The sequence below is a fragment of the Notamacropus eugenii genome, chromosome 2 (assembly GCF_028372415.1).
Source record: "Notamacropus eugenii isolate mMacEug1 chromosome 2, mMacEug1.pri_v2, whole genome shotgun sequence".
Classification (NCBI taxonomy): domain Eukaryota; kingdom Metazoa; phylum Chordata; class Mammalia; order Diprotodontia; family Macropodidae; genus Notamacropus; species Notamacropus eugenii.
In genome coordinates, this window is record NC_092873.1 from 196,573,394 (window position 1) to 196,590,036 (window position 16,643).

The window sequence follows — 16,643 nt, forward strand, 5'->3', positions numbered from 1 at the left end:
GGAACTCTATGTTATGTCTCATAGTTGACCACTATGGACATCCCAGAGGTAAGGAAGTTACTCTCAGATGGTTCAAGCCTGTGTCATCCTGAATATTCTTTCCTTGTACTGAATGAACTTTCTCTATTATAGATAAATAAGCTTCTTTTTGTTAACTATGAGATATTCTGTGAGTATTTCATTCCATTCCAATTTCTAGCCTGAGGTACCAGACTAGACTTGGTCAAGCTTAGCTCACTAGATTCTGAAGCACCTCATACTGACCTCATTTAATACTAATAACAACCTGTTATCCTTATTTTATATATTAGGAAACCAAGGCTAAATAAAACTAAATGAATGGTTCAACATTAGCTGAGCTACTTCAGCAATTTTAGTACTCTCTCACAGAACCAAATGTCTGAGGAGACCTATGAACCTAACTTTTCCTGACTCCAAATGAAGCATTCTTCCCACTCTAATAGGTTACCTTTCTATTAAAATAAAGGTGTTCATGCTTACTCACTTTATTTCCTTAACACGTCACTTACTTGCTGACTTCTTGAAATCTGTTTTCTCTTTCCCTCACTTTACTGAAGTTGCTCACTGAAAGGCTACTGTTGACCTCTGAATAAAAAAAAAAAATTCTAATGACCTTTCATTAGTCTTTATCTTCTTTGGACATATTTACCTATTCTCTTTTTCTGGATACCATATCCTTCCTTGGCTTCCATGACTTCTTACATATCTGTCAGCTCCTTATCAGTTCCCTTTGCCAGAATATAATTGATCTCTCATGTTCTAATTATGTATGTTTGCAAAGTCTCTCAGTTCCCTTTTCTTTCCTTTTTTTTTGCCCTTGGTAAACTCACTTGTTCATATGTGTTCAATATTAGCTCTAAAGTAATGATTAGGAAATCATCATATGCAGATGTAATATTTCAACTGAAGTTCAGTTCCAAATCACCAACAGCATCTTAGAAATCTCTTGATGTCATGGAAGGTCATCATCTTACCCAATAAATTCTTGCCTTACTCAAGCTTCCTTATTTCTATCTTAGGATCCTTCTTCTCTGTCATCCTGGTTCAAGTAGTCCTGACTTTCCTGCTATTCACCTCCTATATCCAATATGTTTCCAGGTCCTTTCTATTATAAATCCTTAATTTCTTTCTTATCTGTCCTCTTCTTCCACTGACTGCCACTAAGCTAATTCCAACATTCAGCACTACTCACCTGGACTATTATAGTAACATCCTAACTAGTATCTTTCTCATTCTGGTCTCTACTTTTCCAATTCATTCTTTATGCAGATGCTGAAATAATTTCTTTTATTGAAATACATGTCTAGCAATGACAATCCTATGCTCAGAACCCTTCACTGAACCTATTTCTGCTAGAATCAATTATTAAATTAGTCAATCAATCAATTCATATTTTTAAGTAGATACTATATGACAGAACCAGATACTGTGATAGAACATGTTAAATATTCATTGATGTTTAATTTCTCTAAACTCCCTCACTAACCATTCCTGGACTTTCTCTGTCTTCTATCAGGTTCCCAATCTTCTTTCCAGTTTTATTTCTTCCCTTCATGCATTTATACTCTGGTCCAACTAGACTACTAATTGTTTCCTAAACTTGGCATGTCAGCTTTGAATGCTTCTTGCAAAATTAAAATTCACTTCCTCTGTTTATTTTTCCATGAACATATTCTCTTTTCTTTTAGTTTTGTCTTTTGTTATTGTTGCTTGAATCCGTGGTATGCCAGATTTATAACCGGAAGGTCCCTCTTATCTAACTCCTTCATTTAAAGATAGGGAAACTCAGATCCAAAGAATTTACATGACTTGTCCAGGGTCATGCACATCATAAGTGTCACAGCTGAGATTCAAATTCAGTCTTCTTACTTTAAATCAGTATCATAGTATCTCTCTATTTTGTATTCTACTTATCAGAGTAAATATGTTATCCCTCCTTTGTCCCTTCAGGGTCAGAAATATTCCATTTGTTATCTTTCTATTCCAGGAACCTAGTACAATTCTTTGGATATAGTAGGTGCTTAATAAATATTTTTTGAGTTAAGTTCCCACCACACTGACTACACAACTTCATACTATGTAAGTTGAATTTTCCCCACAATTTATCACTTGTTTTCTCCTTAATCATGCAAATCCTTGTTCATACTAGCATTCTGCTGATGCCCATGAGTTACCCTGAATTTCTCACCATCTTCACAAACACCAGAAAATATATGTCAATATCTATCATTTGCCAAAAATGTAGCACTGAAGCATAGACTAAGGTTCTAATAAAGTTGTTTCTCATCATCCTTGCTGATATCTAAGCCAAAAGACAAAGCTTCACTTCATAAGGTATTCTATAGAGGCTTGGCACTTTTTAGATGCTTTCTGAAGGGATGATCCCAAAGAGGAAGCTGTAATTATCAGCCCATGAGAAGTATCCTCTATCAGTATTGGTAATGTTGTCTTACTCAGTGCTAAACTTCTGTTGTTTGATTATTATTAGTATGGTTGAATACCAACAAATTCCGAATCACATTGTGGCTGATTTGTTTTTATTAATTCATCTATTGTTACATTTTCTTCATCTCATGTAATGATGCAACAACACCTGTGCATTGTACATCATAATCTTTGCAGAGCTCTAGCTCCTACTTGGAAAATTCTGCTCAGTTTTTGATTTTCTATCCTGTTCCAATGACACCAAACATTTTATTCTCCTCTTGCTCCCAGTTGTATTCTCTTTCCATACCTATAGTAGATACAATAAAACCTTTTACTTAATTGAAAAATATTCTTGTCAGATCTCACTACTATCCCTCATATTATTCATACAACTCAGTGAGGTTATCCAACAGGAATTCCCTTAACTCCTTTCCTCTCATTTTCAAAACCTCTCTCTTCTTTCACTCTTACATTTTTTTGGTTCAACCTTTACCTGTTATCCCATCCCTTTCACTCCCTCTAGCTCCCTATTCCAATAAGAGCTGCCTCTTTCTCTTGCATTGTCAATCTTTCCTTTGTTATGAGCTCCTTCTTACCTGCCTTCTTACTAACGCACTCAGGTCAACCAATTCTTTAATTTTAATTTTTAATTTTTAGAACTCTCCTTTGAAATTTATGCCTCATATAGCTACTAATCCATAGTAATTATAAGAGCAATGAAATCTTTGGTTAATAACATGCTGAATATAAAGACAGTAAGAACTAGGTTTAAATCTTGCTTCCATTATTTACTGACTGTTACCCAGACATATCATTCTGTAATGCCTTTAATAAGTCTTTCTCCTGTGAGATTCTATGACTCTGTAAGTAGAGTTGATTTAGTCTTCCTTCTTATGTATTCTTCATTTCAGATACACCACTGATTTTTCTACAATTTGAGAACCTCCTTGAAGCCTCCTTACCAGTAGTCAACATGGAAGTTTAACACATTCAGCCTTTAAGCTTGTCATGTCGTTAAGCTTCTATGTGCATATGAGTAAGGTGGTGAAGACATTTGATATAATATAAGAATTATTTCTCCTATTGGGGAACTGAATATTTACAAATTGAATAGTAATAAAGTTATCCCTACCTGCCCCAATTTGAAACTTTATAATGCTATCATAAATTTAAAGGTGGGAGATATCTCTGAGACTTTAAAGTCCAGCTTCATAATTTTTCAAATGAGGAAAGGTGAAGCTCAGAGAGATTAGGCAAATCACTTTCAGTCATCAAACCATCTTATGACTGTCATGAATAAAGGCTTTTATAATTTTTGTCACATATTCCATTGTGTTATTTTCACTGGGAATTCAGGGAGTCAATAATCATTCAAACACAATGCATTTACTAAATGTTCTCTCTCTATGCTAAGACAATGTGTTAGTTACTAGATGATTCAAATAAAAAGTTAAAAAAAAAAAAACCTTGACCTCAATGAATTTACATTCTGAAGGGGAGACAACATGTTGATATATAAAAGGATTTACAAAATAAATGCAAGGTGATAGTGATAGGCTTTAGGCATTAGAGGGAATCAGGAAAAGTCTTATGTACAAGTTAGCACTTGAACTGACCTTTAATGGAAACTAGAAATTTTAAGAGATGAATGTGAGGAAAGAGTACATTACAGATTGTTTGTGTGTGTGTGTATGTGTGTGTGTGAGAGAGAGAGAGAGGGAGAGAGAGGGAGAGAGAGAGAGAGAAAGGGAAAGGGAAAGAGGGGGAAGGAAGGAGGGATGGAGGAGCAGAGGAGGAAGGAGAAGGAGAGAGAAAGAGATAAGATGGGGAATGACTTTTAAAAGTACAGTTATTTTTATACATCTTTTAAATGAAATACATGTCCCTGAGATCTAGGGGATTGATTTAAACCATTGATAACTATAGGGGGTATAGGTGATAGATTAGGCTAAAGAGGAAAGAAATTAGCAAGGAAAGACTGAAGAAATACTATAGTTCAAAAGCTATATGAGAAGAATAAGAACGAAAGCAGTCAGTTGAAAGATCTCAGCAATATAATTCCTGATAGGTTGGTTGTTGTTCTTGTTCAGTGATTTTAGTTGTGTCTGACTTTTCATTGACCTCATTTGAAATTTTCTTGTGAAACATACTAGAGTGGTTTGTCATTTCCTTCTCAAGTTCATTTTACAAATGAGGAAACTGAGGCAAACAGGATTGAGTGAGTTGTCCAGGATCACACAGTATGTGTCTGAGGCAAGTCCAGCAAGCTATCCACTGCATCCTCTAGCTGCCCTGATTGGTTGGACAGATGTTCAAACTCAGGAGTCAAGAGCTTCAGTTTCAATCATTGCTTTTCATCTCCCTTTATAGTTTAATAAAGGTAAAGTCTCTCAGAGGTTCATGTTGCTCTTTCCCACCCTCTCTTGTTTTTGAGAGAAAAGCAGAGAGATGCTGCTTTGTTGTATATAAAGATCTGTCTTTGTTGGTTTCAGTCAGTCAATATGCATTTCTTAAGCACCTAATGTATGCCAAGAACTGTGCTAAGTGCTAGGGATACCAAAAGAGGCAAAATATAGTCCCTATCCTCAAGTAGTTCTTAATTCAATGAGGGAGATCACAAGAAAAAAAAATTACATATAAAGAAGTTAGGTATAAGACAGATAGGAAATAATGGAAGGAAAGTGTTAGAATTAATAGGGATTGTGGAAGACTTCCTGTAGAAGGTGGGGATTTAGTAGGAACTTGAAGGAAGACAGGGAAGACAGGAGGTAGAGATGAGAAGGGAGAACATTTCAGGCATTGGGGACATCCAAGAAAATTCCTAGAACTGAAATATGGAGTGTTTTGTTCATGGTATGTCAAGAATGCTAGTGGCAATGGATTAGAGTATATAGGAGGGAGGTATAAGAAGTAAGGAGACTGGATTAGTAGTTTAGGGGATAGAGGATAGGTTATAAAAAGCTTTTTAAGTCAAACAGAAGATTTTATAATTGATTCTGGAGATGATAACTGAGATACGGAGCATATTCCCTCACCAATGTCCTTATTCTATATTGTGACCATACATATCCAAGAAGAGGGATTTGGGGATCTACTAAATAACAAACTCAAATTCATTTCATTTTTATAGTTCTTAACTAGTTAACCCTATAAGATTACTTAGGGTAACCTTAGAGATTACTGGGAAGATGGGCTCATCAGAGACCAAAGAATTAAATTTGAGGATTCAACCAGGTTCATTTTATATATCTGGTGACCTGTATAGATCTCTAGGTAAATTTCATCAGAAAGGAAAGAATTAACTCTTTAACAACACCAAGTGACATCATTGCGGTAGTGGTGGCAGTTAAGCTTAGGATGGTACTATAATTTCTATCTCTTATATTTATATATATACCCATGAGCTATGTAACTTTATTTAGATAATCTGTGTAGACATAACTAGCATATAACTATCTAGGAGCTAAGGCCCATTTTCCTTTTATAACTATCTCATAAAGGTATTCTGTGATCCAGACCCTCACTAGAGAGGAAAGGAGAGGAGTCTTGAATAGTCATGGGCTTTGAGTTGGGTCCTTTATGTTTTTCAGGTGAAATAAAGACTGGACTTTATTCTATGTTTGTTAGCCTTAAAATTTATGTAACTGAGATTTCGACCAATTGTGGGGCACTTTGCATTCTTCCGTGTACATAGAAGGAGACATGATTCTAAATTGGAAGGGAAAATTCTGAGCATGACATAATTCTCTTTCCTGTATAAAAAATTGATTAAGTTGGTGCCAGTGGGTCTTGGAAGAAGAATATGAAAAGATAAACAGCAGGCATATGGGGAAGACATTCCCTCAACCCATTCCTGACATCCAGCTTGCTTCTTTAGAAACTGCTAGAATGGATACCTTTGTGTGAGATATGTACCTCTCTCAGTTTGAGCTGAGATGTTATCTCAATTTAAACTGAAGTGTTCATTCATGCTTGTCTATTATTCTGTAGATCTCCCATTTCTATTTGCTGTTTTACTTGGATAAATTGGATTGCATGCTATTTGGCATTTGTGATGTACTTTTGTACAATGAATTTGGTGAGATGGAGCTAAATTGGCTGGTGTAAGATAAGTGATACTCATCCCTTAGGAATGAACAAGAAAATGGCTTTTCTTCTCAATTCATGCTCATACCCCTACACCAAAGATGTCTAAGAAAGGGAAGAATTATGATTCTAGCCTGATTATCACTCTCAGAGACTGAAGAAAAGGAAATCTAATGTTGCTGGGGAATCTATTCCTCCTCACCTTACCCAGGATGTGCTGGCATTAGAGGCACTTTCCATGACTCTGCTCTCTACAGAAACTGTTCAAGCCTTAAATTATATCTATCCATTCAACTCATGAGGTGAATATGGCTCTATATTTAGACAACCAGTTTGTATAAAACTAGCATATATCCACACAAGAGCTGAGGGCCCTTTCCTTTTTTTTATAGAGACATACATTAGGATGTTTCCAGAGGAAATATAGGTAGGAAGAAATGATCCAAAGAGATATTTTATGAGAAATTTCTTAGATATACCTTGATCCATGGAGATAACAGTGTGTGGGTTCTAGGTTATCAGTTACATAAATTGAAAATATTATTACTATTGTTCTTATAGAAGAAAAATAATTTTAAATTGTAATTCACCTCACTAATAATACAAATCTAGTCTTAATATACTACATTGCTTACTAAGGTTGAAATCAGTGGCCATCAAATTAGTTTAATACCAAAGTATTGGAAAACATTTGGTATAATTAAGAAGTGATTACCCCATGTGAATTGAAATTACTAAGTTAAGTCAGAAAAGAATAATGGTTTTGCAAATGTATAGGTGCAGTTGAATTTAGCAGATTAAAAACCTAAGTATAAGCCAAGACCATTAACACACACATCCCTTATTTCTGTTTTAATACATTTGACAGAGAGTATTTCTAATAATAAAGAAGGCATAAGATGGAATGCATTCTCTTTTGTTTGCTCTTTATCTGTTGCTGTGGACCATTCTTTATTCCTAGTGTAAGTTAGAAAGGTGGCTGGTATGTTTTGTTTTGTTTTTAACCAGTTAAAACTTTCTTTTACTTTTTTACACACTATCTTCATTTGTTAATATACTCCTTCCTCCTATCCCCTACCCAGTGAGATTTCCTTTGTAATAGAAATTAAAATAGAGAGAAAAATAACAGATCAGCAAAGCTACCCAAAATATCTACAATGACGTCTTTAAGTGTAGCAACATTCCACAACCACAGTTCCCACTTCATCAAAAGAGAACAATGTTCATTTTCTCAAATCTATTCTTGAGCCATTTATATTTTTATAGTCATTATTTTTTCATGGTTCTGCTTCTTCATTCTAATTAATTCATATAACTCATTCTTTTCTGGATTTTTCATACTCATCATTTCTCATGTTGAAGTAATATTTCATTATAGTATATACCGATATTTATTTATGGAGTTCTCGATCAATGAGTAAAGACTTGGTTTCCAGTTTTAAGCTACCCAAAAGTGTTGAAGGTATTGGTATATATGGGATCTTTCTATCTTTGACATTCAATGGTATGTGCTTACCAGTGAGATACCGGCATCAAAGGCTGTGAATGATTTAGTCATTTTCCCATAATTCCAAATTATTTTCCAGAATGGTTGAACCAGTTATCATTACCACCAACAATATAACAGCACGCTATTTTTCCCTCCAAAATCCCTTCAATGTTTGATATATCCATCCTTTTCATGATCTTTACCAATTTGCTTAATGTGAGGTGAGCAATCTCAATATTTTAATTTTCATTTCTTTCATTATTAGAAAGTTAGAGCAGTATTTCATGTAGTTCTTAATATTCTTCAGTTTTTGTCTTGAGAACTGTTGGTTTATTTTATGTGGATACTTGTCCAATGGGGGATAGTTTTCGTATTTGGTTAATCTTTTGTATACCTTGCATATCAGACACCTATTACACATTGTTGACAAGATTGTGCTCCCTTCCCTTCACCTGACAGTTTCTCTTTTTATCATAACCTCATTAATTTTATTTGTGCAGATGTTTAAAATTTCATGCAATTGAAGTTATATATTTTATTATCTCCTCTATCCATCGTTTGGTTAAGAATTCTCATTTAGTGCATGTATAGATTCCACATCATCTCAGGGAAGGAGGTGGAGGGAGGGGGGGAAAAATCTAAGATATATGGCAAGTGATTGTAGAAAACTGAAAGCAAATAAAATAATTTTAAAAAATAAATAAATAAGCATAAATAAATAAAAATTAAAAAAAAATAATTTTCATTTAGTCTAACTGCAAAAGGTAGTTCCATCAGAACCCAAGGGAGGTGGCCCAGGAACCCAAGGCCAAGAACTTTAAGAGTATCAGCACTTCCAATGTTATTAATCTTCCTCCAAGCTGAGTTTCAAAGTTGTAGTGCTGGGAAATAACTCCATTGCAGACTCTACTTGGCAACACCTTCTGTTGGCATTGAAGCCCTGACCTCTTTTACCGAAGACTTGAAAACAAAATCCTGTTTCCCCAATGTCTTTGCAACTGTCAAATAGTTCAGTGTTATAAAATGAATATAGTTTATTGATTGAAATTAAAGAAGATTTGTTTGTATATGATCTTATTTCACCTCTGCACTTTGGCCAAGTAGGTGTACTTGGTGTTCAGATCACCAGATCTTGGCATCTGCTCCACTGTTGAACTTGTCTTAATGCGTAAAACTTAAGCTTATTGATAACAGGATACATTTCTATTTGTACTTGATAATTTAGTACAATTTTTTGTACATAGGAAGCACAAATATATTTTTTCCCTTTCAATCATTTTTGTCCTATTATCTTCTGACATAACTTTTTATGTCTAACTAAAATTTCTATTTGGAAGTTAATAAAGAAATAAGGAACTGGTCTACTTTTTTTTGACAAAACTACTTTCCAATTTAGTAAGAAGAACTAACAATCATATAGTAGTATGTTACAGTCATTGTGCTAAGTGCTTCACAAATATTATCTCATTTGATCCTCACAACAACTCTAGGAGGTAGGTGCTATTATTATACCCTTTTCACAGATGGGAAAACTGAAACAAACAGAGTTTAAGTGACTTTTCTAGAGATGCATATCTAAGTGTTTGAGATCATGTCTGAACTCAGATCTTCCTGACTCTAGGTCTAAAGTGTTTTTCTTCCACTATATAGATATCATCCATTTATCCAAATTTTTTTAATAAAATAAGCGATTTTATTCCCCATCATTTTTATTCTGTAGTTTATCAAGCACTGTTATTTAATTAAAACATTTATGTGATAATAATGAGTTGGTAAATATTAACAGAGAAGAAACATACTATTGCTGTGTCTCATTTAAGGTACTAGTTTCTCATCCCTCTGCTACCCATTCATTAGAATGCCTGAAAATATTTGGTATTTATTTTGTTCATTTTGCTTTATTTCTTGTGCTCTAGCTATTCTCTGATGCTGATGCTCAATGGTCAGGGAAATATCCAAAGTTTGGTAAGAAAAGACAAGCAGAAAAGAAAGGCACATATGTTATTTCCAAATTAGATAACTGCATGTAAAAAGCAAAGGAGAAAAGTGAAGCACCTACGTTCTAAATCTGATGTTCCTAAATTGAGGTTTCTCACAACGATTTATTAGATTTTAATCAACAAGCATTTATTAAGCCCCCACTACATGTAGTTCAGATACCATTCCCAAATATAAAGGAAATCCATATTTTTTTATTTTAAAACTGATTTATAAATACTATATTAGAGGACTCAATTCCATTCCAAAAGCTTTAAATTAGAACATGAAGTAAATATAAGGTATTTCATGAATTTTTAAATCAATACTCCTCTGAAATTTTTTTTTACAATTCATATGAATTTTACTTGAAAAAAAGTGAAAATATCCCATGACCTCATCTATATTTTCTTTAAAATCTGATTTGGACTTGAAAGAGATATCCTCAGGCTTCCCTCTAACCTTCTGAGGTAAGCCTTCACAACAGTGAAATAATATAAAATTTCCCCAAAATTACTTACCCTTAGGATCTTTGTTCCTTATACTTTTGTTCTAGCACAAAAAAATCAAAATCACCCAAAGCCTTTCCTAGACTCTTTCCCATTACTCAGCTATTCCTTAGGGGGATGGTAACTGCACCATAGATTACAGTTTAACTCTATTTTCCACAACATGATAGTTTATAAAATTATAGTCTGTGCTGTAACATTTCTGTTTGATTTATGCCCAGCCTGAGGCATGAAATCTGCTGCTTTACAGGAGGAAATTATGCTTCCTTGAATGGAAAGAATAGGTGACAACCATAAGAGAAGTCAGATTTTTTTTCAGCTCCCCAAGTTCTCCATACATCAACCAAAATGGAAGAAATTAAGAGAATTTTTAATGTCTAGTATTTCCAAATGGAAAGGATATTTTATCATTGTAACAGTTATTGTGGAGCTTTTTGACACATGCTTCTACATTATGTCTTTAACTGAATACAATATTCTAGACTTTTTTAGCTAATATTTATCCCAATGTCCTCTAAATGTGGGTTTATCAATAGGCTTGAAATGTTACATATCAACTCTGTTCTTTAACCCATCTGCTAGTATTTCCCTTTTTAGGAATCCTTAAAAATTGTCCAGTATCTTCAGGAAGGACAGAAAACAAGAATTTGTTAAGTACCTCAACAAAACCACACAATGACAATCTTGACTCCAAGTTCACTGTGCCACCTACCTGTCTTTGTGTATCTACCTTTGTGCCATAAAATATTATTTGACATCATATTTGAGCTAATTCTGGCAAATAATGCTTTAATGTTATGTTAACATTCACATGATGGAAATTTTCCATTGGCATAATGTAATTCCATGGGAAAATGGCACTGGAGGGCTCATTGGAAAACCATACTACAACCTGTTGTAAGGCACACAGAAACTATAATCTCAAAGAAGCTAAGAAAAGATTAGCATTTGAGGAAGAGCCATGACAACTTTGCCAACATATATGAGAATATTACTTATGAAACTGCCGGCTCCATTTGGATGAGGGTACATGATGACATATTCTACCCAAGTCAAGTATAACTATGCCACTCTTTTTGGCATCCTCCAGTCATTTATTGGTCTCTGTGTATGGGGAGATGTATGTTCTTAATTTCCCTTTTCAATTATCCCCATCCATACTCTTTAGCACCTTTACAGAGTGAGCCCTGCTTTTGAAAGGTCAAGATTCTGTCACATGTAAGTCTAAGAGGTTTTGAGTCATATGAAATATTCATATAAATACTGGCAGTGAAATGACAATTATTATCTTCAAAATATATCTCCATCTCTACTATCACTGCTTTAAATTATGGCAATTATTGGCAAAGCTGTTGAGACTAACGGTCTTAAGCTACAATGGAAATTTTAAAAAATTAGCTGACTCAGGATATAAAAGAGGTGACTAAATCAACGATGGATGACTACCATGACTCTGTCACAGTCATAGAATTACACATGACATATTGGAGGCTTCTCTACTTTTATTGGGACCCCTTCTCTACTTTAGCCCCTCTTGCCTATATTTATGTCAACATATCCAGTCAATTAAGAGAAAGAGATTAGAAAAATACTCAGACCAGCACATATTCCAGATATTTTAATACTGTTGTGGAATAATCAGTTTCTCTGCATTCCCTAGAATCCTACTGTCCAGATGCAAAGATGTCTTATTGACTATTCTCCCTCTTCCAAAAATTCATCACCACATAAAAGGGCAGATTAATATTTGCCTCTAGTACCAGATTCTTCCTGCTTTTATTTATGTCACAGGAACAAAGACTGAATATAATGAAATGTCACTTGCTAAGTGTTTACTTTGTGACAAGCATTGTGATAAATGATTATTATTACAAATAGAAAAAAAAGAGAAGCAGTTTCTACTCTCAAAGAATTAACACTGACAGAGGAAGACCACACAAAGACAACAAAGAAAGAGAAAAAGGATCTATATGCACAAATATATTTATGGTTTCCCTTTTTTATACAAACATTTATGGTAGCCCTTTTGGTAGTGGCAAGAAACTAGAAACTAAGAAAATGCCCATCAGTTGGGAAATGGATGAATAAAATATAATAATAATATAATATTACTGACCTTTAAAAAGTGATAAAACGGATGGTTTTGGTGAAACTTGAGAAGACTTCTATGAACTACAATGAGTTGATCAGAGTGAATAAATAATACAATAATGGTATTTTAAAGACAACTCAGAAAGATTTAAGAACTCTGATTAACATAGTGACCCACTACAATTTCAGAGGATCCATCATATCTCTTCATAGAAATGTGATAGATTCAGTATAAAGAATGAGACATGCATTTCTTGACATAGATAATGTATGAAATAGTTTTACTAGACCATTTATATTTGCTGCAAAGATTTCCTTTTCCTTTTCTATTTTTGTTTTAATTGAGGGTGTCGGGAGAGGTAGGAGATAAAGGAATAGTATATATTATATTATATATATGATTCATTAATACTACAGACTACAAAGAATTAAAGTTGAAAATCATTTTAAGTATGACAAAAGGCTGTGTGAATCAACTACAACATATTACTAAACAATAATTGCACAAGAGATGCAACATAAAGAAAATTGCCTGAAACATCTATGATGGGAAAAGAGGGATTACTGATTGTGTGGTAAGAATGAGGGATAACTAATGGACATCTCATGTTCTGTACTGGTAGCCACAATGCAAAGAGAACAAGAGGAAGAACCCAACCTATTTGTTGAATCTCTTGTGGAACACTGTGAGGCGGACCTGGACAGAAGCACAGTATAGGGAGTTTTGGACAGATTGTCTTCTACGTTGTTGGAGGATCAAAGCTCCATCAAAGAATGGATGAAATAATAACTCATGCAAGTCATTTCAAATAGGAACTTTTCGATATTACTACAATGTTTATGGAATTATGAGGCATGTCTTTTTCCTATATGTTCCTGCTCCTCCACTATCCCAATCAGAGCATCTTATGCATTGTAGAAACTTAATAAAGATTTGTCAAAGAAATCAGGAAATGATTTGGTTCAATCCTCTGTACTTGTCCACAATTTCAATAATGAAGATTCCCTAAAGGAAACATATATAATCCATAAGAGCAGAAGTTGTTTGATAGAAAAAATACTAATAAGTTAATTGATCTGATCTTAAAATCCATGGAAAACATCTAGAGACACAATCATTAGGTGTGCAAATAATGAGCAGGATTATTGAATTTTTTTACTTGTGGTGGTATTGGTGGTGACTTTTCTTTTTAGTTTAATGTCACGTAACAAATAGATCATTGCGATGTCTTGGGGTAATTGATTCAATGAAATGATTCAAAGAGACTGACAATTTCTACCACTGTAACACTTCATTAGATTTTCCAACTTTGCAAATTAAATATTATCAAACAATAATGAGAGGATGGGTTTAACTAGTTGTAATGCTGCTTCAATCAATCTTTTTCAACAGTACCAATTAAAATCTATATTGAAATGAAGTTGGTAGGAACAGTGGGACTTGTGCACCTGGTTTCACAAATCTTTCCCTCCTTTGTGGGGCCTATGAATTGTGTGGAAATGTTTGAACTTTAGAAAACCAGGTGGCTGAATTAAATATACAAATTGATGCAAAACAGTAGGAGAGAATATTGTATTTTGCTGAGGCTATGTCTTTTAAAGCAAAACTGAAAGGGTGGAATCTTAAAGTAATAAACTCTGTGAACAGATACACAGAGATGCTGGTGTGTTTCCAGTGTGCTTTCTGAAAACTAAAAAAAAAAAATTAGGAAAATGAAAAATCCAGTACTATTTAATATTTGTCCCCTGAAATAAAGCAGGTAATAAAGATATATTAACCCCTAAACCAAACAGACAAAAGGAACTGAGACTTGTGCTAAATTATTTAATGGCTACCCTTGCCCCATTTATTTATCAAGCAAACTTTTAAGGAACCTAGTTTAGTGCTGTAAGTTAATTATCCTTTGTTAATTCCAATTTTACTAAATTCTCTTTTCAAATTTATAAAGAATGGTAGTGATTCAATTTAGGACGGGTAAATTTTTCATTGTTTCTATTCTTTTGTTGCCAGCAGTCATACTGACTTTTCTAATCTATCCCTCTTACTGCCACATTCCTGGAGGGAAAGAGAAAGGTTTTGTTAACTCAGAACATATTGATTCTTCAAAAAGAAGACTTGCTCAAGTGCATCCTGGTGCAGACGTGATGCTTCATCAATTTTCACCCAATGAGGGTGGGATATGTATGTGAAAGGCCCTCTAGAAGGAGAAAGAAGTAATGCCCCACATTAGGAGAAATTTTCCAATACAACTCCCACATAAGTACACTGATCTTTTATTCAGTGTTCAAATCAAAGTCACCAAAGTAAAAATTACTTAGCTGATTTTGCTACATATGATGGTAAGGGCAACATAGCAATTATTTTATGTGGTAGAGACAAACAAGGTCAAATGTGAGTCATTTTGTATTAGATCCTGAGTATAACCTGCCACCATCACCGTAAGTCATTAGCTTATGAACCATATGACTTGTGCTATTAAGCTGTTTGCTCCTTTTTTAGACATAAAGTATGTAATGAGAAGTTAATCATCTTTGTGTGGAAGTGAAAATACTATATTCTATTCTTCAGTAACCCTAGAAGGTGTTATTATTATCCTCATTTTACAGATGAGGAACCTGAGGTGGAGAGACATTAAGTGACTTCTCTGTGGCCACATGGCTAGTAAGTATCTGAAGATAGGTTTGAATTCTAATCTTCCTGCCTCCAGGCCAATCCACTATACTACCTAGCTGTCCCAAATAGTGACATTTTCTTACATAATAGATTCATAAGACAAACATTTATTTCCAGAAACATTAAATGCTTTTCATGATCAATACCATATAAAAAAAATATATATATATATATATATATATATATATATATATATATATATATATATATATATATATATATATATATATATATATATATGACATCAAAAGAATTACTTGGTCTTGTAAAATTGTTAAGTGATGATACTTAAGACAAAAAAAAGTCTTACTCTATAGGAAATATTAGTGAAGTGTCTCTGACTATGATCTCAATAACTAGTTCTTAAATGTGGGTTCTTTAACTTGTGTTATTTATTTAATATTTTGATAATTACATTTTAATATAATTAATTTTCTTTAAACAGCATGTGTGTTACTTTATTATATGAATTTAAAATGCATAAAATTCTGAGCCAGAATCCATAGACTTCACTGGACTGCCAAAGGAGTTTCATGACACAAAAACAATTTAATAAAGTCTGTTATGCCTGGTCTAAATTATCTTTGGCAAATAATGGACTTTCAAATGGTCTCACTTGCAAATAAAACATTGGGAAAAGGAACTGGATATATGTTTGAAGATTTTTGTAATCAACTAATTGGTTAATTAGAATCTTCCTTTTTTTTCCAGTATGTGAAACAAGAAATGTAGCTAAAGATGCTAAAATAATGGATGGATTTTTTAAATGAAAATGGCAATGTGAAGGAATTACACTGGATTCTACTCTAATAGAGCTCACTCAGTGTCAATCTGTATTCAAATACCATGAGTTTTTTTTCTCTGGAGATGTATAGGATTGTTCATCTCAAGATCTTCAGAGTTGTCTTGGATCACTGTATTGCTGAGAATAGCAAAGTCATTCACAGTTGACCATCTTACATTATTATTGTTGCTTTGTACACAGTACACTACACTTTACATTAATTCAAGTAAGTCTTTCCAGATTCTTCAGAGACCATCATGCTCGTCATTTATTGTAACACAATAGTATTCCATCATAATCACATGCAACAATTTGTTCACCCGTTCCCCACATGATGGATACCCCCTCAGTTTCCAATTCCTTGCCCTTAGAAAAGAGCTATTATATTTTTGTACACACAGGTCCTTTTCCTTTAGCCTTTATTTTTTAATTTCTTTTAGGATATAGACCTAGAAGTAGTATTGCTAGATCAAAGGGTATATATGAATGGTTTTATAGCCCTTTGGGCATAATTCCAAATTGTTATATGCAGAATGGTTGAATCACTTCATAATTCCACCAACAATGAATGTGTCTCATTTTCCT